We start from the raw sequence: 26,369 nt of genomic DNA, 5'->3' as shown, positions 1-26,369 counted from the left end.
TGATTTTTGCTACATTCAGTAACATTCACCTTTGTCTAATTTTGTACACTACATTAAGCAAAAACATAACAAGCAATGATTATAGAGTCTGCTTTCGATTACAGTGAATCTTTGTTGCATGAGGGCAGAAAAGCAAGGAACAAAGAGCAGAAGATGAAAAATAAGAACAAAATAATTGTACTGTACTTTGTTAGGGCTAGTGATCAGGTTCCAGGAACCATAATGTTCTCATTATATAAAGAGCAATAAATATAACAGTATAGGAAAACAAAAGAAAATATTTAAGAAAAGGAAATACAATATTTTGTTATCAAACCAGCAATCTACTCGGAGGCATAGAACAAGGCATAAGAAAGCACAGTTTTCATATGCAAATATGGATAATAGTGCTATATGACTGCATTGGGGTGACACAGAACCTCTCCAGTGTGTGTTGTATCCCAGAATCTGATATCCCTGAATGGAGCACTTTGAGGGCTCGTCTACACTGGCCCCTTTTCCGGAAGGGGCATGTTAATTTCAGCTATCGTAGTAGGGAAATCCGCGGGGGATTTAAATATCCCCCGCGGCATTTAAATAAAAATGTCCGCCGCTTTTTTCCGGCTTGTAGAAAAGCCGGAAAAGAGCATCTACACTGGCCCCGATCCTCCGGAAAAAGCGCCCTTTTCCGGAGGCTCTTATTCCTACTTCAAAGTAGGAATAAGTACTTCAAAGTAGGAATAAGAGCCTCCGGAAAAGGGCGCTTTTTCCGGAGGATCGGGGCCAGTGTAGACGCTCTTTTCCGGCTTTTCTACAAGCCGGAAAAAAGCGGCGGACATTTTTATTTAAATGCCGCGGGGGATATTTAAATCCCCCGCGGATTTCCCTACTACGATAGCTGAAATTAACATGCCCCTTCCGGAAAAGGGGCCAGTGTAGACGTAGCCTGAAAGTCTGATATCAGAGAAGTATGACTATCAGTGATGAGGTCTGCACATTAAAGAAACAGGGTTTTTTTTGTAAACCTCACAGATGATAATGTTAAATTGGCAAGAGCCTCCATCTAATCATCTAGAAGTATATGAAGACCTAATTAGATTTCTAGGTAATCAAGAATGAAAAACAAAATGTGATAATCTGATGAGGTGATAGATAAAAATCTTCTATAACTTCTCTAGGTTGCTCCCAATTCTATTTCCAAACCAAGTGAATTAGCTTAGTCATCTTTTGGGTATGCCTCTGTCAGGTAACCATAATCAAAAGCACAGTCTCATTCGACTATGACAGATGCAATGGTTATATTAAGATTTTGTTTATAAAGGACTCTAATGCAATAATATTTCTCCTATGCATATTTATATAATACTTCCTACTGCAAAAGATGAATAATTTAAGACTTTTTTTGTTTGGAGTTTTCTAGGTTCTGTTTCCTATATGAACCATTCTCTGTTTGCTTTAAACTGCATTGCAATCAAGAGAAGATTAAAATCTTAAAAGAACAATAATTTATTTCACTATTAAATGTATTCAAATTATTTAAAATATTGTTTTAAAACATCAGAAATTTCAGTCAGATTTCCCTTTTATTTCTGTCCTTTATAATATGCTTTCGAAAATATTCAGGATAAAAAAAATCTACCTTTACTCTGCTGCAACTCCCCTGAAGTCTGCACAGATTTACATACTTTTACTTTACATACAGATTACACACAGGTTTTACTTTAAAAGGAAAAGGTCAGATTATACTTCCTTCATTCATGCAAAGGGGGTTCAGCCATCTGTCTGACATTGTCCATCACTACCTGCCTCTTGTAAGACAGTTTATGACCTGAATAGATTCAGAGAGAGATAAGAATGGCTAAAGTATATGGTTGGAGCAAAAACATTATTACAGCATTGGGCCTCATGGAGATCTTCAGAGAGTTAGTAAACCTCAGTTTGTATTATCTTTCTAGGGAAACCACTGTTCCTGGAATACCCTTTAAAATGGTGGAGGTGGAAAGTGAGTATTCCAGGGCAACTGCTAGCTGAAGGAGCCATTTCAGCATGGTTCAGTTAGTGCTGTATTGCTAGCCAAGTAGGCAGGCTACCAGAGAACCAGAACTTGCCCAGAGCCTTAGGATCTCCATAATAATGGCTGTGGGCTCTCAATGAAGACATGAGATGGGATTTGTGAGGTGGCCCGAGATCTGTTTCATGAAGGACAAGTTATGGTTTTCCCCAACTCAGAACTGGGAAGAAAATCTCACTTAAATTTCTTCCTCCTAATCCCTTTTGCTTGGGTTAATATATATGGGTATGTCTACACTACCCTCCTTGTTCGAACTAGGAGGGTAATGTAGGCATACCGCACTTGCAAATGAAGCCCGGGATTTGAATTTCCTGGGCTTCATTTGCATAAGCGGGGAGCCACCATTTTTAAAGCCCTGCTGGTTCGAACCCCATGCAGCGCGGCTACACGGGGCATGAACTAGGTAGTTCGAACTAGGCTTCCTAGTTCGAACTACCATTACTCCTCGTGGAATGAGAAGTAACGGTAGTTCGAACTAGGAAACCTAGTTCGAACTACCTAGTTCGTGCCCCGTGTAGCCGTGCTGCACGTGGTTCGAACCAGCGGGGTTTTAAAAATGGCGGCTCCCCGCTTAGGCAAATGAAGCCCGGGAAATTCAAATCCCGGGCTTCATTTGCAAGTGCGGTATGCCTACATTACCCCGCTAGCATGAACTAGCGGGGTAGTGTAGACATACCCTATGAGGGGACAATGGCACTGAATTTACTTTTGCATACTACGCATTGCTCACCTCTATTTAAATAGTGACTTCTAATGATTAGGACTAGGCACAATTATATTCCTCATTTTCAACCAACACAAAAGTCATTGGTTTAAAAATTTGACTTGAATATTATTAAGTTTGCACTTTTATTAGAAAAGACTAAATTGGGAAAAGAGCAAGCATAGAAAGCTGAAAAACTGAAAACTTAAGTTTGTGAGTGCAGAGGGAGAAATGAGAGAGACAACAAATTATATAGAAAAGGAGAGACAGAAGACTTTGATAAAAATACTTCATACGTCCCATATGTAAGGTATCCAGCGTTTATAGTGACTTACTCTATTCTTCACACAGATCACAGTTTCCAGTTTTCCCTTAATTAAAACATAGGGAATTATTGTTTTGTTTTAAATTGCATCATTGTTATTGAAAAGAGATATTGATTTAAATTAAGAAAAGTTTGCAAACTTGAACTACCGTAGTTTGGTAAATTTTCAACCTCTATCTTAATTCAAGATGTTTCCCAAACCTCTGTCTCTGCCTTCTTTATCTCTATCTCATACATTGGAAGTGGCGAGGAGTCCTGTGGCACCTTGTAGACTAACTGAAGTGTTGGAGCATAAGCTTTCGTGGGCAAAGACCCACTTCATTGGATACATGTAGTGGAAATTTCCAGAGGCAGGTATAAATATGCAGGCCAGAATCAGCCTGGAGATGACGAGATGGATCCAATCAGGGAGGATGAGGCCCACTTCTAGTAGCTGATCTGGAGGTGTGAATTCCAAGAGAGGAGAAGCTGCTTTTGTATTGTGAATGACTAGCTAACTATAAAAGCAGCTTCTTCTCTCTTGGAATTCACACTTCCAGATCAGCTACTAGAAGTGGGCCTCATCCTTCCTGACTGGATCCACCTCGTCATCTCCAGCCTGATTCTGGCCTGCATATTTATACCTGCCTCTGGAAATTTCCACTACATGCATCTGACAAAGTGGGTCTTTGCCCATGAAAGCTTACGCTCCAACACTTCAGTTAGTCTATAAGGTGCCACAGGACTCCTCGCCACTTTTGCAGATTCAGACGGCTACCCCTCTGATACTTCATACAATGAAGATATTTATTCATGGTATTGAGATATATAAGTGCTTAAATAGTACTCAAAGGAGATGTTTCTAGAAATAACTCTAGATTCATTATTAAAAGTCTTCCACAATCTTGAACTGCATTCCAGGTAGCATGTCTAAGAAATACCATTTAAATTTTGGATGGAATCCAGCATATTAGTCCAATTTTGTGTGATAATGGCAAAATGTTCCACACTGACAGAGGCTGACACACAGTACAGCTAACACAAAATAATGTGAAGTTTCATGACAGTAACAAAGCAACTGCTTTTGTTTGAAAACTGCACCTTCAATCATTCCAGAAAGCAAGCAGCCAACTCTGAACATATTTACTGCAGATTCCTTTTGAGAGTGGCACATCACTAAATCAAAGTTGCTTAGTGGTTGCCAAATGGTAGCTCATTAAGCTGAAGGCCTCACTAAGTAGAATCAGAAAGGAATATGGGATGAGAATCATATGTGAATCAGAAAGCATTTACTCTCTTAATTAAAAAAGTGGAGAACAGCACTGAGGAACATTACTGAGTTGTCTTGGATAACATTTTCAGTATTACAAAGATTTCAAGAAACCCTGCTATGCTTTTCTCTTGCCTACTGCCTCTCCTCTGTGTCTACAAGCAAGGGCTTGCCATAATGACAACAAGGCGACATTTTTTCCATAGCCAAGTAAATGAAGACGGGATAACGGAGTACACCAAAGGAAATATGCACCGACATGTGAAAATTGAGTTTTTATTAATAAACACATATGGCAAACTCATTTGGTGTATTGTAGACTAGAATACAGACAATTTCAAAAGTGACACCTGAAATTTACATATTAATGATACCTTTTTGAAATACTCTATTCACTGCATTCACTTTTTTCTATTTCAACAAGAACAGTATTTAAAAAACAGAGAGAATTAGACCAACTATAGCTCTAGTTACAAGAACTTGAAAGGATAAAAGAAAACAGAGAAAGAGAGAGAGATGGCTAACTAAAGTGAACAATGCACATCTGTACCTTTGATAGTTCATCCTCTTTTTTAATGATGCTCTGGAAAAAGCTGTTTATCTGCTAAGACTTTTGCAATAAAAAAATAAATAAATAAATATAAATAAAAAACCTCCACCTTATAGAATCAACTTACATTATAAAGTAAAGAAGTATATTATATTAACAGAGTTACAGTTTTGGACACCATTCTACTGTGTGTGTGTGTCCTATGGAAATTTCTCTAGTCAGGTAAGCTATACTTAGTTATACAAAGAAGATTTTGAAGATTTCTGGGATGTGCTGTGTAAGAGATATTAGGAGAACACTTTGCTAGTGAAGCGACATGCTATACCAATGAAGTTATAATTATAATCAATACGTGGTATAATTCTTTGCAGTCTTAAAATTGTGTTGTTCTGTCGAGATGAGATCAGGAAACATTACTAGAAAATTCAAAAGGGCAAAATTAATACATAAATGTCCTAATGAATCCCCTATTTTAAAAACTCAAACTCTAGATTTTCTGTGAAACAAAACTGTGATAGATAGATGGAGAGATAGCTGTATAGATAGGACAGGCACTAGCAGGAGCAATTGAGGATACTATCTAGAGTTTATAATGCCAAGGTGTTTGGCAATTGGTTGAAATACTGTAGAGCCCATAAAAGTGACCCAATATAATTGGCTGGTGATAACTTTCTCTTCTGAGATTGATTCTTTTTCATTATATTTCTGGTTGAGTGCAGGTGTACAGAATAATATCCCATGGCAGTGAACAGGAAGATGAAACTCAATAAAAACTGGGGATGAAAAAGAAAATTCATTTATAGTTTGTGTTAGTTTGTTACTGCTGTAAACACAACTACACACTTTTATCCCAGAACGAATAAAAAAGTCAACATGAAACATTTGTTCATTTTAACCCTCTGTATTCTTTATCCAATACGAGAAGATATATGAAAAAGAATGATATTAAGGCACCATACCATAAGCACTTGGGGTTCGTCTACACAGCAGAGCTATTTTGAAATAACATAGCGTGCATCTACACTACAAGCCTTTATTTCAAAATAATATCGAGCTGGAGGACTACTTACTCCGACTCCTGTAAACCTCATTTCACGATGAGTAAGTGTTCTTCCTTCAACTTCCTGCTGTGTAGACAGCACCAAAAGCTGAATTAAGCTTTTTCTACTTAAGCAACACAATGGACATAGCTGACGTTGTGTAGCTTAATTTGACTTTTGCCCTGCTCTGCAGATGTACCCTCACACATCAACTCTCAGCACAAAGTGCCAGCTTGTCTCACTAATGTGATCTGGAGAAACAGAAGTTTAAAGTAGCATGCTGCATGCACAACTAGTCTGTCTTTTGGCTAAATTCTTCTAGTCATACTCAGGCCATAGATTCCAGGGTGGTCTTGTCTGAATAAAGATAGAAGGTTATACTTAGAAGGGAATGAGGAAAAGGAAGCCTCTGAAACAGCTGGAGTCTCTTGAGGCATATAGGTTGAATGAGCCAGAATAGCTCAAGAAGTAGTACATTGCAGCAGCTGCTGAGCTCTCCAGCTCCCTAGCTGTGGGCCTGTTCACATCACTCGGTAACAGATTTCTTTTTAAAAGAAATATGCATAACTCTAGCAACAAATAATGTATCCAGTCCTAATAATCTACTCTAGAACCCTCTTTTGCAGCTTATGCATCAGCTGATCTTCTGCTGATATGGCATTTCCATATGTTTGGAAGTGAGTTTTAATTGCAGTTGAACATTTTGGCCTTGCTAAGTTCCTGGCTACAACTTCCCTGAGCTATACTTATGTGCACCCCAACTCAATCATATGAAAAGTTGGTCACTTTTTTTAAACTCTTCATTTCTCCATGTTTGGGGCTGGAAAGAGCCCAGAAAAGAATGCTTATTTACAGTATATCTAAAATTCTTATTACCATAGAAATATGCATTAAATGTAATCCACTGATTCTGAGATACCTGTTTTCCTCCGCAAAATAGCCATTTACACTATAAGGAGAAAATACTACAACAAAGGAGGTGCAGTCTTCTTGCTTATCATATATATATATATATTAGAGTGTGTCTGTCTATCTGTCTGTGTGTCTATCTGGGAGTCCTTTTGTTCCAGAACCCCTCCTAAATACTAAGATCAAGGGTCACCAAATTTGGTATTCAGTTTCCTCTTCTCCAATATTAAAGCAAGATCAGTGTTTGATTGTGCCAGGACAATCAGAAGGACCCGGGAAAAGGACTGTTTTCCATAACATACAAAGGGAGGGGCTGCTGTTTGGAGGGATGCAATATGAGAGTGGCCACTGGAGGCAGCAAGCTCACAGGGGAGAGCTATCCTACAGAGTGCCAATGAGGGGGCAGATATACCACCAAAGAAGTGGCCAGCAAGGCTGGGTATGCACCATCTTGCCTGCCAGCACACCAAGTAAGCACCCCCTTTGCCCCCCTCTCAGCACTTGGACACATCATGGAGGCGAGGAGGCAGGAGGAAGGTATTGGTGGCTGGAGAGTTTGGAAGGGGGGAGAAAAAGACTCTTGGGAGCAGGAGAGAGTGGCTGGGGGAAGAAAAACACCCATGTGGGGGTGCTGGGAGGATAGAAAAGTCCTGAGGGACACATGGAACCTGCTGCTCTGAGCCACTCCTCGCCCCCAAACTTCACTCTCATCCCCACAGCTTCCTGCACTTGTCCCACATCCACAAAGCCCTACCCTGAGTCCTGCCCCTCCCCCGTGTTGTCAGCCCTACCCTGAAGGATCTGGGCAATGCTAGGTAAGTCTGTTGGTATTCGTATATTCTCATTGGTTTTGCTTTAATAGGCATTTTCATTAAGCAAAAAATATAGCTTAATCTCATATCCTGTGATCACTATTACTAATGATCACATCTTCATCAGTGGAATTATTTATATTAGTAAGGGAAGAAGCAAAACACTCATTGTTTATAGTTATAGAAGTGAGAGTTTCATACTGGAACTTTGATTAGTAGCACTAACCCTTCTCACCTCCTAGCTCTCCAGCCTCCTTCCCTAACCCCTCCCCCGCCCCCACATATCCCCATGGCCTTGCCCTGACTTCTGCACTGAAGGACACAGGCAACATTGGGTATGTCTTCTAGTTTATATATAAAAGAAGGAGAAAAAATCTTTCATTGGATAAACTTCTGTGGATGGCAGATGCAAGCTTTCCAGCTACACAGAGCTCTTTGAGACTGGAGAAGGAAACATAATTACTGAACTAATGACAAATTTGGATAGACTGGGAAGCAGAAGAGGCAATGCATATTGGAGGTGGTTACCTCAAATTAAGTGGAAATATGGAAGTGAAGGGGTTTGAAGTAGACCATCAAGAGTAGCAGGGCCCAAGCATAGGCGCCCATAGTAAGCTGTACCATTACCTGTGCACCAACTGGGACCAACAATAACAAATGGATATTTGTGTGTGTAAATAAGATACTTGTACTCCTAATTCATTGTGCATTTTGTCACAAAATTTGAATGTCAAAATTCAGATTAACACTATACCAAAGATTTTATGCAAATTTTTACAATTCCTCTTAATGACCATCCTTTGACAATTTCACTCTCTGTGTTCCTTGACAGCTAAATTAATAAAGCAAGCATTCTTACCAGAAAACAGAGCCTCATTGCAAACTAGCAGATAGCAACAACTCTGTATCAAGATTACTAAAAAACATCTATTTATTTTTGCTACTGAAAAATATTTAGCTGAATTTTTATTTCCGTTACGTTGACATTAAAAATACCCATGAAAAAAGATTTAAATAGTAATATGTCCATGATTTTTCTTTAAATTAGTGAACAAACTTAATTCTATTCAGATTCAAATATTACTCTACAGTATCAGAAACCCAAATATAATGTTCAGGGCTAATGTATGAGAACCAACATATCATGTTGACCAGTTAAAAGAGCAGAGAAATGCAGAGGGTAAATAAAAATGTATATTTGGAATGTACATTGAATTTTAGTTTTGCTTTTAATTTTAGTAGTCTAAAACAGTTGCAGCAATGAAACTGGGTGGGTTGCTTAATATATAGGACCAAATCTTTAGCTACTTTTAATTAATATGGTTCCATTTTTCTCTCGAGCCATAGCTTGCATTACTTACTCCTGTGAGCACTCACATCATATCAGTGGAGTTATTTGCCTTAGTAAGGGCTGAAAGAATAGGACCATTACTTTGAGTTACAGAAATGATCTGCTTTTGTAACAGAACATCAGAAGCTGACTCTTTCTCTCTCTGTGTTTATAAGCCATTCATCACCAAACTAAGACCTCAGTGTTGCTGTGCTGATTTATAGTAAGAATCTCCCACATAATTTTGATCTTGCCCGTTCCCCTTTAATTTTTTTCTTTTTTTTCCTTCTTCATTTATATTCAACATTTTCTCCATTTATAGTCACATTAAGACACTCTCAACAGTGCAGCCAGGCTGAATAATAACATAGTACTTCTTCAGCATTCTGGAAGAACTCTGCATCATTTTGTGCCTCGCTTTGCACCTGAAGCATATCATTATATTCAGCAATACCATACGGTCTGTTGTGCACTAAGCATTCAGTTTTCAACTGTGAATGTCAATTGGAAATAAATACTTGTAAATGGTAAGCAGCACAGGAAAAGACACAAGAATTCAGACACACTTTTGTTTTGAATTACATAGTTCTATATATTAAATGTGCATGTTGCATCTCTATAGCTAAAAAGAGTATGTGCTGGATGCTGGAAAAAAGGCTTTTAAAAATGGGTATTTATAGGGATAATGGAAACTCTAGTTACAATGAGATGAGCTATTTCTTGTCTCTTATGTGTAATAACAGAATTAGCCACACTATTTTTTGGATTCATAGGCCAGGCCACTAGCTCACTAAAATCAAGTGAAAAAACGATCTACTTGGATCTGATTGTTTGAAAGCAGTAAGACACGTGAGATAGAGTATGGGATGACTACTGTGCCTCCAGCTGTCTGGGGCTGGAACATTTGCTCTTTATTGGAAAAATGCTTGATGCTCCATTTAACAGGGACTTTACTCTGGAGAATGACAAGAGTCCTTCCTAGGAAATTAAGGAGACACTAGGAGAAGTTCCATTAAATTATGTGAAACATATACATATTATCATTTACCTACCCAGATATTACAGCGATGGGTTTTACTCTGTCATATGGACAAAAAACAGAACTCAGGTAAATAAAAAATTCCTTTAAAATGTTTACATGTGTTGCGCTAGGTTACAATTTATCATTCCCTCCATTTGGTTTAAGGAGTGTCCTGTATTTTATGTACATAAAATCTCTCTCAGTCTGAGTGGTGAAATGAAAGTAAGTAAGCTGTGCAAAATGGGAACAGTCTGATAACACTGCCATTTTGTATTTAGGGATTCTCTCAGTGAAAATTATTCAATGTATGCTGGAGCTCTTCAGATCTGAGAGAGTCTCTGGGTATACAAGTTTGAATATAGTCTCAAATTGGAACCCAACATTCTCTGAGGTCTACCTTGAAGTTGACTCCTTTAATATGCTAATGACAATATCAGCAATGGTTAGAACATTCTGGAGATTGAAGGGCTGGGTGATTCAGAGGTCGAAAAACAATACCAGTAACTGTGTCAAAGCTAGAAGGATCAACTATTTCTACAAAATAGAAAGTGGCATGCCACCAAAACAGGGATTCAGGTATCAGGAAAACGAAACATTGAGATTGTCTTAGGACAAATAATTTGAACAGAAGAGAGTGATGCTAAAATTAGCAGCCAGGCAGGAAGAGCAGCATTGTCTGTCTTATTTTCACTCCCTTCCTACTCTAAACCATGCAGATGAACCACTTGAGGGACACTTGTTCCTACTGCCTGCTACTAACTATTCCTTAAAGAAATGAAATATTTGGGGCTTATTCAGACAAAATTAAATATCTGAACTCTTTGAGGTACCATGTACTGGGAGTTTATTTCAGAATTTTTACAATTGCATGTTTCTGATGAAAATGTTAATAGGAGAAAATACCTTATATGACTTAATGTATGTCTTTCACCCTGCCAAGAAAAATTTAGTCTGTATTTTGGTTTTTGAATATTTAATTTTAGAGGAGATGGGGCTAAAACAAAACCGAAACTTTATAGGAAGAGAGGGAATAGCCAGAATACAAATCAAAATTACTGGCTCCTACCTCTGTAATGTATTGACTTAAATACAATATCTGAATTCTGAAGGTTTCAAGATCCATATTAGAATTCTATGGGTCAGATAAGACTTCACTTTTCTTGAAGGGGATTTGGAAAAAGTGTAATAATGAACTGGCTTTGCCCAATATTTTGCATAGAAATTGAGACAAATACTGCTCTTGTATATTTGAATGATAACAATCAAATGTAAAAGTTTGGTGACTGCCAGGTTTGTTGAATAAAAATATTAACTCAGTTCAGGACATAAAACATATTTGGAACATCACATTCAAATGAAATTCAAGATATTATTATTGTTTATGATTCACCCTGAAGTTCCAGTTGTCAGGAGTTCATTTATAGTACAGGATATTTCTAGGGAGTTCCATGTAAATTCTGCTCAATAAGAACCCAGTCTCAGAAATATCACCAAACACAGTGCTTGGTGATATTTGAGATCTTACTGACTTCATTGAAAACAATCATATAAATTAAATTATTCAAATGCATGGGTGTTTTCTGAATTCTTACTGTTGAGTAGGTCGGACAACTACTAGCATTCTGAAACAAAGCCAAAGAGTAATCTCCAGGACAAAATTAATTATTTTAAGTGCTGTCGGTCTCCTTAGCTGTGTGAACAAAATGCAGATGACACAGTTCTTGTGACCCAGAGGGCAACTCTGCCTCATAGCCTAGTAACTTTGTGTCTCTGTATTAATGTTGTTAATGTTGTGTGGCAATATTTCACTGAAGTGAGTTACCATAAAGAGACTTCAAGGAGGAAGAAATAACAATTATGACACAAAATATTGGCAGGCCAGTAGTAACAGTCACTTTAATCCTTTTTTTTTTTTACAGCCCATCCTAAGCAGTTATGCTAGGGTGATCTACAGGAAAGCTTGTGCTCAGGAAGGGAGGGAATGCATCCTAGTAGTACATCGAGTGGCTCTGAAGTTTTCCAGCCCTGAGACTCTGAGACTTTATTATTCTACCTCTGTGTGTATGCACAAAAGGTATGACTACATTGCATTCCTCTTTCGAGAGAGGAATTCAAATGTAGCTGAGCGAAATTGCAAATGAAGCGTGGATTTCCCGTGCTTCATTTGCATAATCGCGTCCGGGCACTATTTCGAAATACCTTATTTCGAAAAAAGAAAGGCTGTCTAGACACGATTATTTCGAAAGAAAACCCTTCTTTCGAAATTACCCTAACTCCTTATAAAATGAGGTTTAAGGGTAATTTCGAAAGAAGGGTTTTCTTTCGAAATAACCGTGTCTAGACAGCCTTTCTTTTTTTGAAATAGTGCCCAGATGCGATTATGCAAATGAAGCATGTAAAATTCAAATCCACGCTTCATTTGCAATTTTGCTCAGCTGCGTTTGCATTCCTCTCTCAAAAGAGGAATGAAGTGTAGACATACCCAAAGAGATTAGAAGTATCTAGATAGCATCAGAACTTCCACCCACACACTTGCTTAATTCTCATAGACTCATAGTCTCATAGACTTTAAGGTCAGAAGGGACCGTTATGATCATCTAGTCCGACCCCCTGCACAGTGCAGGCCACAGAATCTCACCCACCCCTCCTAGAATAATCCTCTCACCTATATCTCAGATATTGAAGCCTTCAAATACTTTGAAGACCCCAAGATGCAGAGAATCCTCCAGCTGTGATCTGTACCCCATTCTACAGAGGAAGGCGAAAAACCTCCAGGGCCTGTGCCAATCTACCCTAAAGGAAAATTCCTTCCCGACCCCAAATATGGCGATCAGCTAAACCCTGAGCATGTGGGCAAGACTCATCAGCCAGACGCCCAGAAAGTTCTCTATAGTAACTCCTATCATCCCTCCATTGACCTAGTTCCCACTGATAATGAATGGTCAATTAGTTAACAAGATCATGTTATCTCATCAAACCATCCCCTTCATAAACCCATCTAGTTAAATCTTGAAACCAGATCGATCTTTTGCCCCCACTACTTCCCTTGGAAGGCTGTTCCAGAACCTCACTCCTCTAGTGGTTAGAAACCTTCGTCTAATCTCAAGTCTAAATTTCCTACTAGCCAGCTTATATCCATTTGTTCTTGTGTCCACATTGGTATTAAGCTTAAATAATTCCTCTCCCTCCCTGGTATTTATTCCTCTAATATATTTAAAGAGTGCAATCATGTCCCTCCTCATCCTTCTTTTGTTAAGGTAAACAAGCCAAGCTCCTTTCATAAGACAGGTTTTCCATTCCTGGGATCATCCTAGTGGCCTTTCTTTGTACCTGTTCCAGTTTGAATTCATCCTTCTTAAACATGGGAGACCAGAACTGCACACAGTATTCCAAATGGGGTCTTACCAATGCCTTGTATAATGGAACTAGCACCTCCTTATCCCTACTGGAAATACCTCGCCTAATACATCCCAAGATCATATTAGCCTTTTTCATGGCCATGTCACAATGACGGCTCATAGTCATTCTACAATCAACCAGGACTCTGAGGTCCTTCTCCTCCTCCGTTACTTCCAACTGATGTGTTCCCAGCTTATAACTAAAATTCTTGTTATTAATCCCTAGATGCATAACCTTACACTTCTCACTATTAAATTTCATCCTATTGTTATCACTCCAATTTACAAGACCATCCAGATCTTCCTGTATGATATCCCAATCCTTTTCTGAATTGGCAATAGCTCCCAACTTTGTGTCATCCGCAAATTTTATCAGGACACTTCCACTTTTGGTGCCAAGGTCAGCGATAAAAAGATTAAATAAAATTGGCCCCAAAACTGATCCCTGAGGAACTTGGCACTCCCATAATAGGGGATTGTGATAGAGCCAAAATCCATGCCATGCAGATTGTGCATATTGCTACATGACTCTACATCCTGTTTCTCCTTGGGAAGCCATATTTGGTCACTTCCAGTACCAAGGGATAGTCTATAATCATAGCTATATTCTCTGATAGGCCACGAGTCCAGAGAACCAGCAGTGAATAAAATGGAAGTAAAATCAAATAGTCCATCATCATCAGAAAAAAAAACTAAATGCAGAAAGAGGAATATAAATATAGAAGGTAAGATTGGGAGAGATAAAAGAGAATTTAAATAAGTTTTCAGTATGTGTGTATGCTTATGCACACATTCATACAGAGGATTTTGGGGCAAGGTATCTGATGTGGAACAGAGAATCAGTGAAAAGCAGGTTAAAAATGGAAAAATGTTAATACTAAATGGGAAGAAAAAAAGCCAGATTCCGCAGGAAAAACTGTACAACTTCAACACTAGATCTTGCCACAATACAATCTGACTAACAGAAATCCCCTTAGGAGTAGAAGGCACCCATACAGAAGAAATATTGAAAACACTATATGCATAATATCCAAGATGAATTTATAAAATATATTCCTATCACTGAAAGAGCACACCATATGCTTATGTGGTGTCATCCCCTCTGGAGTATTTCTTATATCATATTTTGCATTGGCTGAAAATTAGAGAACAAAATAAAATCCTGCATATTTCCTGGACAACCTAAAGTCATCAATACAAAATTGTCAAAAGAGGTCCCTTACTTTTACCATGAAGTCCTGAGATGTATCTCACAAGCAGATTCGGAGAGTCAATGTCAACTCCTGTCACAATAATCTTATTCCAGTCCCATATCTCCAGAGCTTTCCAGATCATCTGCCATAATGACTTCCTCAGGCATACATCCATGGGAGGCTATGGATGATGTTAAAGAAGCAACATTCCCCCTCCTTCACACACATGGATTGTGCCTATCATTTGTGGCCCTGATTAACTCTTTAACTGTGCAAACTTTAAGGAACAGTAACACAATTATCTGAATTGGGGGTTTCAAATATATAGTCTGATAAAGTCCCCAAGCACAAAATTCATCCCCCAGTGTAGCTTCACTGATATCTCTGCAGTTATGTTAGGTATGAATATGGACCCTTGTGTTTTGCATCTCTTAGTATGTTTCATGTATATATCTGTTTTTTATACATACGGTCCTTTCATATGACAGATAGATTCAAAATTTGGCATGAAGGTGTTAGAACATAGGGCTTGCAGCTTAGCCTAGGACCAGCTAGTTCTACCTCCTTACTGAGTGGCAGAAGAATAGCAGATAATAGCTGGCTTTCAGTAGATGAATATGTTTGGCCAGACCACCCAATTGGTTGGAGGAATCAGCAGGCCCACTCTTCAGCCCAGAGGTAGCACTAGGCCAGTAATAGCATTTGTCCTTGATTTTAACCACTGTACATACCTGTTCCCACCCTGTTCCAGTCTTGACCCCAGACTTCCCTCATTCTAGGTAACTCAACTCTGACCCTTAGCTACAGTTCCTGACCCTTGGTTCCTATCCCTGGCTACTGATCTTTTGGTCCAACCACTAGGAATGGCCACCCATCTCCAGGGACCTAACCACGGGTTTTGTTGATATTCAGCTAACAACATTCAAAGGAACAGATGAATAACCCATGTGCAGAAAAATAGAAATACTGATATTTAAAAGCCTTGCTATAGTAGTGGGAAGTGCACTGACCCTAGAGGTTTGTAATAATTTTAGTGAAAAAAACCCAACCCTGAGTACCAGTATATCAATTTCAATTATAATGTTTTCTAGTAAAGGCCCACTAAATCAACCACTTATGGCATCCCTGTTGATCCCAGTACTCCATTTGGGTCATAGGGAATAATGGAAATTAATGGGAGGAATTTTCCTGTTGACCTCCTGCAGTGGGAACGCTGCAGAAATTTGACTTAAGACATGCAACTCCAGCTGTGAGACTAGCATTCTTTAAGTCAACTTTCTCTGGTAGTTTAGACCTGACCTCAGTGTAGCAGATCTAACATCCCTTTCATTGTTAAACCTCTTAGAGTACTGTTGTACTCATAGGGAATGTCTACACTAGGTAATTATTTCTAAATAACGTATTTGAAAATAATAACTCCCGAAATAACTATTATTATTTGTTATTTTGAAATAAGGGGAGTTATTTCAAAATAACTCCTTAATGTGGACTAGGGCTCAGTGAGGTACATAGTGAAAGGCTGTCTTCTGAACTGATGAACTTAGGAGTTGATAGAGCAAATGAACACTTCCCTGTTCCCCTTCTAGTTCTCCCATGTTGGATCAACCCATATTCTAACTTTAAACATGATATTGGACACACACTTTTAATAACTGTTGCAATAATGTACTGTGAAAAGAATTTTAAAAACAAGTACACAAATAAAGTTTATCCTTTGATGGTAACTGTCATCTGAGCTGCCTTAGCTCTCCTTTTTTCAACCTCCTACTGCTTATGTCAGCAAAATATGTATCCTAGAAATCTGAGGTATATTGTGGAAAGACTCATTTAACTTTGTGTATTGCTCTGACATTGAACTTTAGCAGCTATGTGATACATTGCTGTAGCCCAATCTTGAAGATGTTTTCCCGTGCACTATTGACCATAATAGCAGCTATGCACACTGAACAACTAGGACCAAGAAATTGTGCCTGATCTACATCCATGTAGAGATCCACCATGAAGGAGCAAAGTTCATGAAAATGGCAGATTTTCATTCAAAAGGTAAATTATAAATCTATTTAATTTGCAGATCAAATTCTTACCCAGGGTACATTCATGGGTATGTTTATCTAAAGGTAAAACTTTCAAAATGTACAGAAATAAATCACCCTTTAAGAACATATCTGGAAGCTTTTCATTGCTTCTCCTCCTGGTTATAATGTGGCTTCCTATTTCTATTAAAGTTTCCCAGCATCAGTCGGGTGTCCAAAAGAACACTCATATCTCTTATGCAGCTCTCAGAGTATTTCAACCATCAGCACTCATCTTTTATAGATAGATAGATAGATAGATAGATAGATAGATAGATAGATAGATAGATAGATTTCAGGATATCCCTTTACTGTCACCCTCCAACAAGTCACTTATGATTCCATTAAATAATTATCTTTTTATGTTTCAAGCTTTCTGAAGAGCTCCATAGGCCATTTTTTGGAAAATGAATAGTAGGACCAAAGCACTGATGTGACTTGGGTGCCAAAGTCTTCAGCACCCTCCTCAAAAGTCAAGACTATAACATACTGTATAGCAATAGCCTGCTATGCCACCTGCAAGTTCACATTAGCTTCTTACTATTATTTTCAATAAGTGAAAGTCACGGTTGGGCCACCATACAAATCATATTTATGCAAGCATAATAAGCCTCATTGCAAGTTATTTCTCAGATTTTCATGGTCTACTTATCTTGGAAGGTATGCAACAAAAAAACAAACAAACAACAGCAATGATTATAATAATTAAACAAAAACTAGCACTCTTCCAGCAATGAAGCAACAAATAAAAAACCCAATGATTTCCAGTATTGGCATGTATTATGCTCAGTGCTGTGCTGTGAAAGTTCAGATGGGGAAGCACTTTTTGACATGTAGAAACTGAAAATCATATAGGAAGATAAAATTTGATTAACATGTGCTTTCCCAGAAGCATTTGCCAGGAGTCACTGCATTGCTATAGTGAAAAAGGGGCATCATTTGTGGCACTAGCACCAGGTGGGCATAGACTCAGATTTGAAAATGTGTTCCATTTTGCTGTTTAACAATCCAAAAGTGATCTTAGTTTAAACATTATGTTTAAAACATTTCTCCCCAAAGAATTGCACGGAATGTAGCCAGACAATGCTTTTAAAAATCTTTCATAGAACCATAGAAATGTGAAACTGTAAAGGGACTTGGAGAGGTTATCTAGTCTATCCCTGCAACCCTGAGGACCAAAAATAGCTAGATCCTACCTGACAAGTGTTTGTCTAACTTGCTCTTAAACATCCGCAATGGTGGGAGATTCTTCAGTAACTTGTTTCAATATTAATCTATCTTTATAATTAGATTTTTGAAACATCTACACAAAAACTCTTGCTGCAAAACAAACTTATTCTTTCTAGTCCTATCTTCAGATGAGATGCAGAACAAGTGATTATTGTCTTCTCTTTCTGATAGCCTTAACATATTTAAAGACTGTTGTTTGGTTCCTCTTCAGTATTCTTCTCTCAAGATCATGTATATGCTTTTATATTAAAAAAAAAATCTTGACGATAAGATGTTTGTGTCCTCTGGACTTTCTCCAATTTGTTTACTTCTTTGGTAAAGTGTGGTGCCCAAAATGAAGACAATACTCCAATGTATTACAATCACTTTAAATTTTAATCTTGTCCTCCAAAATCCTTGCAACCTCTCCCCGCTTACAGTTATGTGTAAACTTTATATGTACATTCTCCATTCCATTATCTAAGTCATTAATTAAATTCTAAATAGTGTTGGAGACAAAACTGATTCCTTCATGTCCCCATAAGATGTGCCCTCCAATTTTGATGGTAAACTTACACACCCACTTCATAGTAGTTTGATCTAGACCACATTTTGCAAGTTTGCTTATGAGCATGTCACAGGGGACTGCCAAAAGTTGTATTGAAATCAAGATGTATGCAGTTTTCTCCAGTCTACTAGACTAATCATCCTGATCAAAAGGGAAATTAGGTTTGTTTGGCATGATTTGTTCTTGACAAATACATGTTTCCTATTATTTATCATTCTAGAATCTTCTAGGTATTTACAAGTTAATGGTTTAATAATTTGTTTCAGTATTTTCCCAGGTATATAAATTAGGCTGATTTATCTATAATTCCCCAGATCCTCTTTGTTCCCCTTTTAAAACATAACACTATGTTTATCCTTCTCCAGTCCTCTGAGACCTCACCCATCCTCTGAACTCTTGAAGATATAAAATATAAAGGTACATTGGGGATTTCCGGGCTATTCTACTGCGAAAAAGAGGTGCTAGCACACTCTGCAATTATTTATCAGGGTTTTTTAAAATCAGGTTCACATTATATTTAGCTAAAACTGACTCTCAACTCAGAGATTGCAATCAAGCATTAGGGAATTGTAACTGTCCTGTATTTCCAAAATTGTTAAATGGTAGGTACTCCCTGTAGGATTATGAAGTGATCTTGCTAAGGGAGTTAAAATGTGGACATGGAAAACAAATCAATTATCCTCTCCACAAAACCTTCCATGTGTAAGATCTAAAATAATGAGAAAATACACTTTTACGGGATATCAACAAGAAACATGAGTTTCTTCATGAGAAAAAGAACATTAAAGTTTAATTTCACATATTTCATTTTTGTGTACATTTGCAATTCCATTCTATGCAAATTGCTGATTGTTTTACAGTCACTAATGTGGCATCTACGTATCTGAAATAAATTTTTCACTCACTTTTTGTCAGTTTTGCCTTTTTAAACTAAACTATATAAAGATGATCAGAGGCCATCAAGTTGTACATCAACTAATTCCAGTATCTTGGCTCAGACAGTGGCCAGTGCCAGAGCTTCAGTGTTTCAAACTGTGTATATAGCTTGGGATTACTTTCTTTGAGGTGCATTACTTTACACTTATCAATGATGAATTTCATCTGTTATTTTATTAATCAGTTTTGTGAGATCCCCTGTGAGTCTTTGTTGTCGGCTTTGGAGTTACGAAATTTTTTAAGTTACTTATTGCCTGCAGACTTTACTACTCACTGTACTTTTTTCAGATCATTAATAATCATGTTGAACAGTGCAGTTCCCAGTACAGAACCTTGGAGAACTCTACTCTAACTTCTACATTGTGAAAACGATCCATTTATTCTTATTCTCTGTTTTCTATTTTTTAAACAGTTACTAATCCATGAGAGGACCTTCCTATGATTACTTTGCTTTCTGAAGGATCCTGGACAAGAGATCTTGTCAAGTTCTTTCTGAACATTCAAATATGATATAGCAATTGATTCACCTTATACCACATTCTTGCTGACATCCTTTAAGAATTGTAATAGATTGGTGAAGCCTCTTCCCCAACAAACTGTGTTTACATATTTGAAAGAGGTTCTTTACTATAGTTTCTACCATGCTTGGTACTGAAATTAGCTGAGCAAACACCTGCAAGTGCTGGGACCTGCCACTTTCCACCCAAGTCCCCATGTGAATAATTCCAAACAGCCTTTTCTCCCTCTCTCTGCCCAACCCTACAGCTGCTGAATTGTGGGGTATTTTAAGGAGTGGGAGCTCTAAGAGGTGGGGCGCTGACACTGGGGGGCCCTGGGACATTTCGGTGGGAAGCTGGCACTGGGGGGGGAGGGCTCTGGAGGTGGGGCTAGCAGTGGGAAGGGCCTATGGGGGCAGACACTGGGGGGTTTGGGTGATGAGGCTAATATTAGCGATTGGAGGCTGTCACTGGAGGGTATATTGGGAGGGTTGGGTGCAGTGGGGCTCTGGAAACAGAAGGCTGGCACTGGCAGGGCCTGGTGGGGGCTCTAAGCCTTAAGGGGAAGGGGGCTGGAAAATCTGTTTGTGGCAGCTCTGGGGGCCAGGGCTTTTGGTAGATGGGAAACATTTTATTTGCATATTCATTGTTTGTATAATGAATATGCAAATAAAATGTTACCAGTCCACCAAAAGCTTGTGAATGGGTTTTCCAGTCTGTGGTATAAAAATGGTTGGGAACCACTGTTCTAATCACTGGATCATCCTTTTCTCCCATAAGAATGCTCCCATTAGTAGTCCAAACTTGGAAAACAGCTATAAAAAAGTACAAACAAGAGGGGATTTTCTGAAATTTAAAAGTCTTGTGCCACTCCCTGTAAACGTAAGCTTATATCTCCTACAATTTATATCAGCTATGTAACATTTCCCCCTCCCCCCAAAAAATCTACTTTTACCAGCCATCAAAGTTAATAAATTTGTAGTTTCTCTGTCCTGAAATAGTGATAAGTTGTGACAGTTCTACTGAAAAGTACCTGTAGTAGAGTATGACTAAGCCTTTTGTATCTTTCCAAGGCTATTTGCAGGCTCCAGACTCACTAATTCCAACACATGTACTTTGAAGAGGTCAAAAACTTAAGTCATTTTGCTTCTGAGACAAATAATAGAGCAATAAAAACTCCAATGTAAGATAAAGTGATAATGATTGAATAGCATTACCAGTTACTCTCATATGTGAAAGGTTAGTTATCACCAGGATCTTTGAAGCCTCTGTCATATTCCATTGATCCTGTATTATTGCTGTCTCCCATCCTCATATTCATTACTATCCCTATTGCAGTAATATTAAAATATATTGAAATGCTGCCTTACCGTAATGATTTCTTGTTTAACATTGAGTCGTTCCATGATTTAAAAAAAAATCAAAATGCTGTATATCATACCACCACCATCCACGTAGGAAAATAACATGAGATATGTTACCAAAAAAGAGTCCAAATTATGTTGAACCTGACCAAAAAATCAGCTCAGAGTGATGGCAGGCTGGGGGTAGGGGAGGCAGAAATATATTTTAAACAAAGATACAATTACCCTCTTTTTCCTGTTAAATGAGCTTTTTAAGGGGAAAGATTTACTAAGCCTAGACTTTTGAAAGTAAGGAGTTAGATGTTAGAGCCTAACATTATGCTAAGTATTGAGGCACGTGTAAAGTTCCAAGTTTCCACTGACATCAAAGAGTCATTTTAAGAATCAGGCAGAGAGGATGGCATTAAGACTCTATATCAGGCCCCACTTTAGCCTAGGGTTATAACCTGTCATAATATTTATAAATCAGTAAAACAGTTAAGATGAACTAATAATTAAAAGTTATAAAGAGTTTATAAAAATATGGAATGTCCAATAGCACTGTTATTATCTTACTTGCTGGTACACATTGGCATATTCCTTTGTTGATGGTGTTTAGTATGCACTATGCAGTAAAACAGATAACAAATGGACAACATCTTTTTATTGTACTTGCCAATTTGTTAACTATAATCTTCTTGAAAAGCAGCCAATAATATGTCATTGTATTCTTTTTGTTAAGTTATAAACCCCTTTTATTTGTTCATTAATACTTTGAAAGAAACTGAACAGTGTGATTATTCGTTCTTCTAATTTAGTCACATCCGCTCATAATTTGAAGTTACAATGTGTACTTATTTTAGGATGCCTTTAAAATTCCAGTCAGTTACAATTTATACACAGACACTCAGTGAAAGTGGCTGAAGTTTCAGGAAAAGACTTGAGTTTGGATCTCCTAATGAGTCATATGTATAATTTGCTTACAAAAGATTGAAATACCAATCGCAGTCAATGCCTCTCATTCTTGCTCTTTAGCTATGAATTCAAGAAACAAGATTAGAATATTTTTTCATGAAACTAATTTGATTTAATTTAGCTTCTATCTAGAACATATTACTATTTTATCCCATGGCATATAGCTTGCAGTCACTATTCTATTAAAATAATAAAAAACTGTTTCCAAATATGTTTTATATAATGTTCATTTTAAGATTTTTAAACTTTTATTGTACTCTCCTTGATTTTCAAACACAATTTTATTTCATACTACATTAATTTCTATTACACACTTCTGTACTTTATCATTAACACACCATCATTATTTCAATAAACGAAACTAAATGTAGTGTTAGCTGTTTGGCTCTCTGCTTCAATAATCTCACCAGACAGCTGTAGGACAATCAAATAAATGACTGCAACATGCCATTGTTTTAATTATACTCATTGATTCAATGGTGTTTAAATCCTTGTGGTTTTTTTTTCTTGAGTGATAATGTATTTATGTCTATAAATTGATTAATGGATTGCAATCTTTATCATGCAACAGCGGAATCTACAGCTGGTTAAGTAATGTGTTTCTTGTACAAATTATCTAAATTATACATGCCAAACACATCACATTCCCCATTTAACAGAAAAGAACTAGCTTGCCAGGAAATCTTTTTATCATTAGCTGTTCTCAAGTGTGGTACAGCTGTTAGTGTCTCCACAAGCCACTTCAAACAAGTAACACCACAAATGCAGCTCAGAATTATACATAGGCAATGTGCTCCAAAATATACCATTACCCTTAAAATACTGTATGGCTTTTCTACATTAGTCCATTTAGCACAGACCTTAATTTTCACTCTTTTCTTAACTGCCTGCATAATCCTCACTTTTATTTAGAACAATTTGGTTTACAATACATCTTAAAAGATAGGTGTACTTGATTAAAGTATTTTTGTTACCTCCTTATTTGCCTTTGAGTCACCGTTTATTTCAATAGGATTGCTCTTATGTGAAACCGCTTGCAGATGTGAGTGAGTCACAATCTGGCCCTGAGTGAGATCATTACTTTCTTGTCCCTAAAATGCTGCATCAAATCTGAGGGTGTGTCTAGACTACAGGGTTTTGTCTACAAAAGTGGACTTTTGTCGACAAAACTATACCTGCGTCTACACTGCCGCTGAGTTTGTTGACAAAACATCGACAGAACTCAGCAGTTTTGTCAACAGCTGTAAACCTCATTCTATGAGGAATAACGCCTTTTGTTGACAGAGTTCTGTCAACAGAAGGTGTTATTGCATCTACATTGTCCTTTGCGTCTACGCTGTCATGTCAACAAAGTGGCTTGTTTTGTCGACAGAACTGGATGTAGTCTAGACGCTCTTTGTTGACAGAAGCTTTGTTGACAGTATCTGTCGACAAAACTTCTGTCGACAAAAGTATGTAGTCTAGACGTACCCTGAGACACTAACCCATAATAAGGGGTGGTGTATAGTTTCACTGACCTCAAGTGTGCACCCTCTTCTGCTCCTCATTGGTGTCAGTCTTGATCCATCAGCATATATGGGAGATGGACTATATAGCTCATGTTGGGTGCCATCTGCCTCTTGGGAGAATAGAGGCGAAGTAGTCCCTGTTCTCCTTGAGCATAGAGAATTGACTGTGATGTGCATGGGTCCAACTATTTGTAGTCAGAAAAATGTCTTACTAATTACTCAGCATTATATTTTCACATTTTGTATTCAGCTTCTGGTATTCACACCAATGTGCGTCAAGCAAAAAAAAAAATCACAATCTTATTCTAATTTTCCATTTGGAATGCTGGAGTTGTTTACTTGCCTGGTCCTGGAATTAAGTCTTGACTAAAGTAGTACATTAACTTCATGAACTTGTGAAATAGATTGACTAATTTAAATATTAATGTAGTGAGAGCTTGTAGGAGTTAATTGCAGAAGAACTTTGTACGTGCAACTTTAGGGGTGGTGAGGCCTGAGTTCTTTCCCGCCTTTCCCTATGTCTGATGAGCCAGAAACAAATCTTTGGGAACATACGCCATTTACGATAAGCATTGTTGCCAGTATAGGAAGAACAAGTATAAGATAAGGGTAAAGGGCAAGAACGTATAAACAATTCTGTTTACCCTAACATACTGATCACGTAAACAAGGCCAAAGAACAAGTAGAACTAGATCAGAACCAGGTCGATAACTAACAGCTAAGCTCTACATCAGCACGTAATGAGTAACCCCTGGAAATTTCCAAACTGCAAAACAAGACAAGAAAACTGTATTTAAGGCTGCACTAAAGCACAGCAATTTGGACCTCACCGATGGGCTTTGGGTACCAGTGACTCAGAAGCTGAGACAACCTCCCACTTTGTCTGCAGCCTACCAGGGTTCCAGGCTAGTAGGAAGGGACATAAGATATGCCACTTATTCGTTATATTGTTCTTCCAGTTATGGGGCACAGCTGCTAGCTGTCAGAAAATAAACTACTTGTGTCTGACAGATACCTGTGTGGCGTCCTTTGTACCTTGAGAACCCAGTGTCAGACCTGAGACTTACTCTTGACTGCAACAGAGCTACATTCAGTGTGTGGAGGAATCAAAAGGAAAAAAATCAGAGAAAGGAAAGGTTTGATTGTTCTATTTGAGCATGAATCTGTAATAGTAGAATTGTGGGAGCACATGAAGACTTTCTCTAAGTGAGAAGTTGAATATCATAAAATAGATGCAAAGCTGCCATAATAAGGCACCTAGGTATTTCCACCTGGTGGAGAGATGGGATCAGCACATACCAGCTGTGGCTCTAACCAGAGTGCACTCTGGCTGATCCCCACCAGCAAAATTTAAGATACTTTAAAGCTGTTTTAATTCACCCTGAGAGTCATCATACTGCCTGCCCTTAGGACTGTAGATTCTGCAACAGAGCTCAGCACTACATACAAATCTGAGCCAGTTAGATGTTTTGAGGAATTTCACTGGTTTGGGTACCAAACAGAATAGAGCTAATTTGGGCAAACCCTTTACCCCTTGTCCCCAGCAATTAGTATATTCACCAAAGAGTGCATTTTAGGTCACCAAAGCTATTCATCATTTGGGCTGAATTTGGCAAATGCTTTCAGCTACAAATACTTATACATTTTTTAAAAAAAGTTGTATATCAATATAACTATTTTGACACTTTTGGTTCTGTTACATTTCATTAGTCATTTTAAAATGACATTCAAAATGTTTCATTTGATCAGAAGAACCCTTCTCTTTCCAAGAAAATATTTTTTAGCTAAAAGCTAACCATGTTTAGCAGATCAGCCCCTGACTTCCCGAAATCAATTACTCATTCTGCTATACAGAGAAATCAAGTGGCCAAGAATAGTTAATCTGATGCACTTACTGCTGTCAAAAACACAAGGAAAATGAGATAAAATGGGGAGGGACTAGAAGAAAATGTACCACTTTCTTATAGTTCCTTTTAGAAAGCAGAAACAGGAAAGTAGACACAGTCTCCTAGGAGCAAAACTCTGGAGGAGAAAGTAATGAGCATAATATTCATATCCTAGTCATCATATAAAATAGTTTAAGGAAGAGAGCAGATATACTGTAGTTGGTCTTTGAAAACAGTACATCTGGGTGTAGTTCATTATCAAGAACACAAGCTGCTCCAGGTCAACACTTCTACAGAATACAGATAAGTGAAGCATTGATCAGTAATGTGTGTCAGGTGACACAAGGGTAAAAAAACCTTATTAGAGAAGAAACAAGTTACAGTTATCTTTGTGACCACCTATTCAATTATCAAATTTGCACCACCTACCTCCCTTCCCTGGGCAATAATGCTCTTTGTTATTGTTGTTTACGAATGGAGTTTCATTTAAAAAGTTATTTTGGAAATGTATGTTTTCAAATTTTATTGCAAACAAATGTCGAAACAAACGCTCTTGTGGAAAAACTTATTTTTGGAAAAGGGTATTTTCCAATCAATCTTTTCCTAGTTGTACCCATGAGAAAATACACACTTATCTCAATAATTAATTTATTTCCTTTAGTAAAGTCTAGGAAGGTTTAAAGAACAGTTAAATGGAGGTATAAGTTCATTATTTAGAAGTTTTACATTTCACTTTTTAAAAGGAAATCTAATGCTTAATAGTGATAAATACTGAATATCTCTTTCTAAGACAAA

The 26,369-nt window shown here is 37.8% G+C and overlaps 1 long non-coding RNA gene across 1 annotated transcript in view; it reads right to left on the bottom strand.

Moving 5' to 3' along the window:
* LOC142829430 (uncharacterized) overlaps nt 1-23,833 on the bottom strand; it is a 55,924-nt gene extending 32,091 nt beyond the window's left edge. The window contains exon 1 of the long non-coding RNA XR_012903834.1: nt 23,698-23,833. This is a non-coding gene — a long non-coding RNA (uncharacterized LOC142829430). The remainder of the gene's footprint in view (nt 1-23,697) is intronic.
* Between the last annotated feature and the right edge of the window lie 2,536 nt (nt 23,834-26,369).

The sequence above is a fragment of the Pelodiscus sinensis genome, chromosome 5 (genome assembly GCF_049634645.1).
Source record: "Pelodiscus sinensis isolate JC-2024 chromosome 5, ASM4963464v1, whole genome shotgun sequence".
NCBI classification, from domain to species: Eukaryota; Metazoa; Chordata; order Testudines; family Trionychidae; genus Pelodiscus; species Pelodiscus sinensis.
Note: the sequence above shows the minus strand (reverse complement) of the source record. Positions and strands in the feature narration are given on the sequence as shown.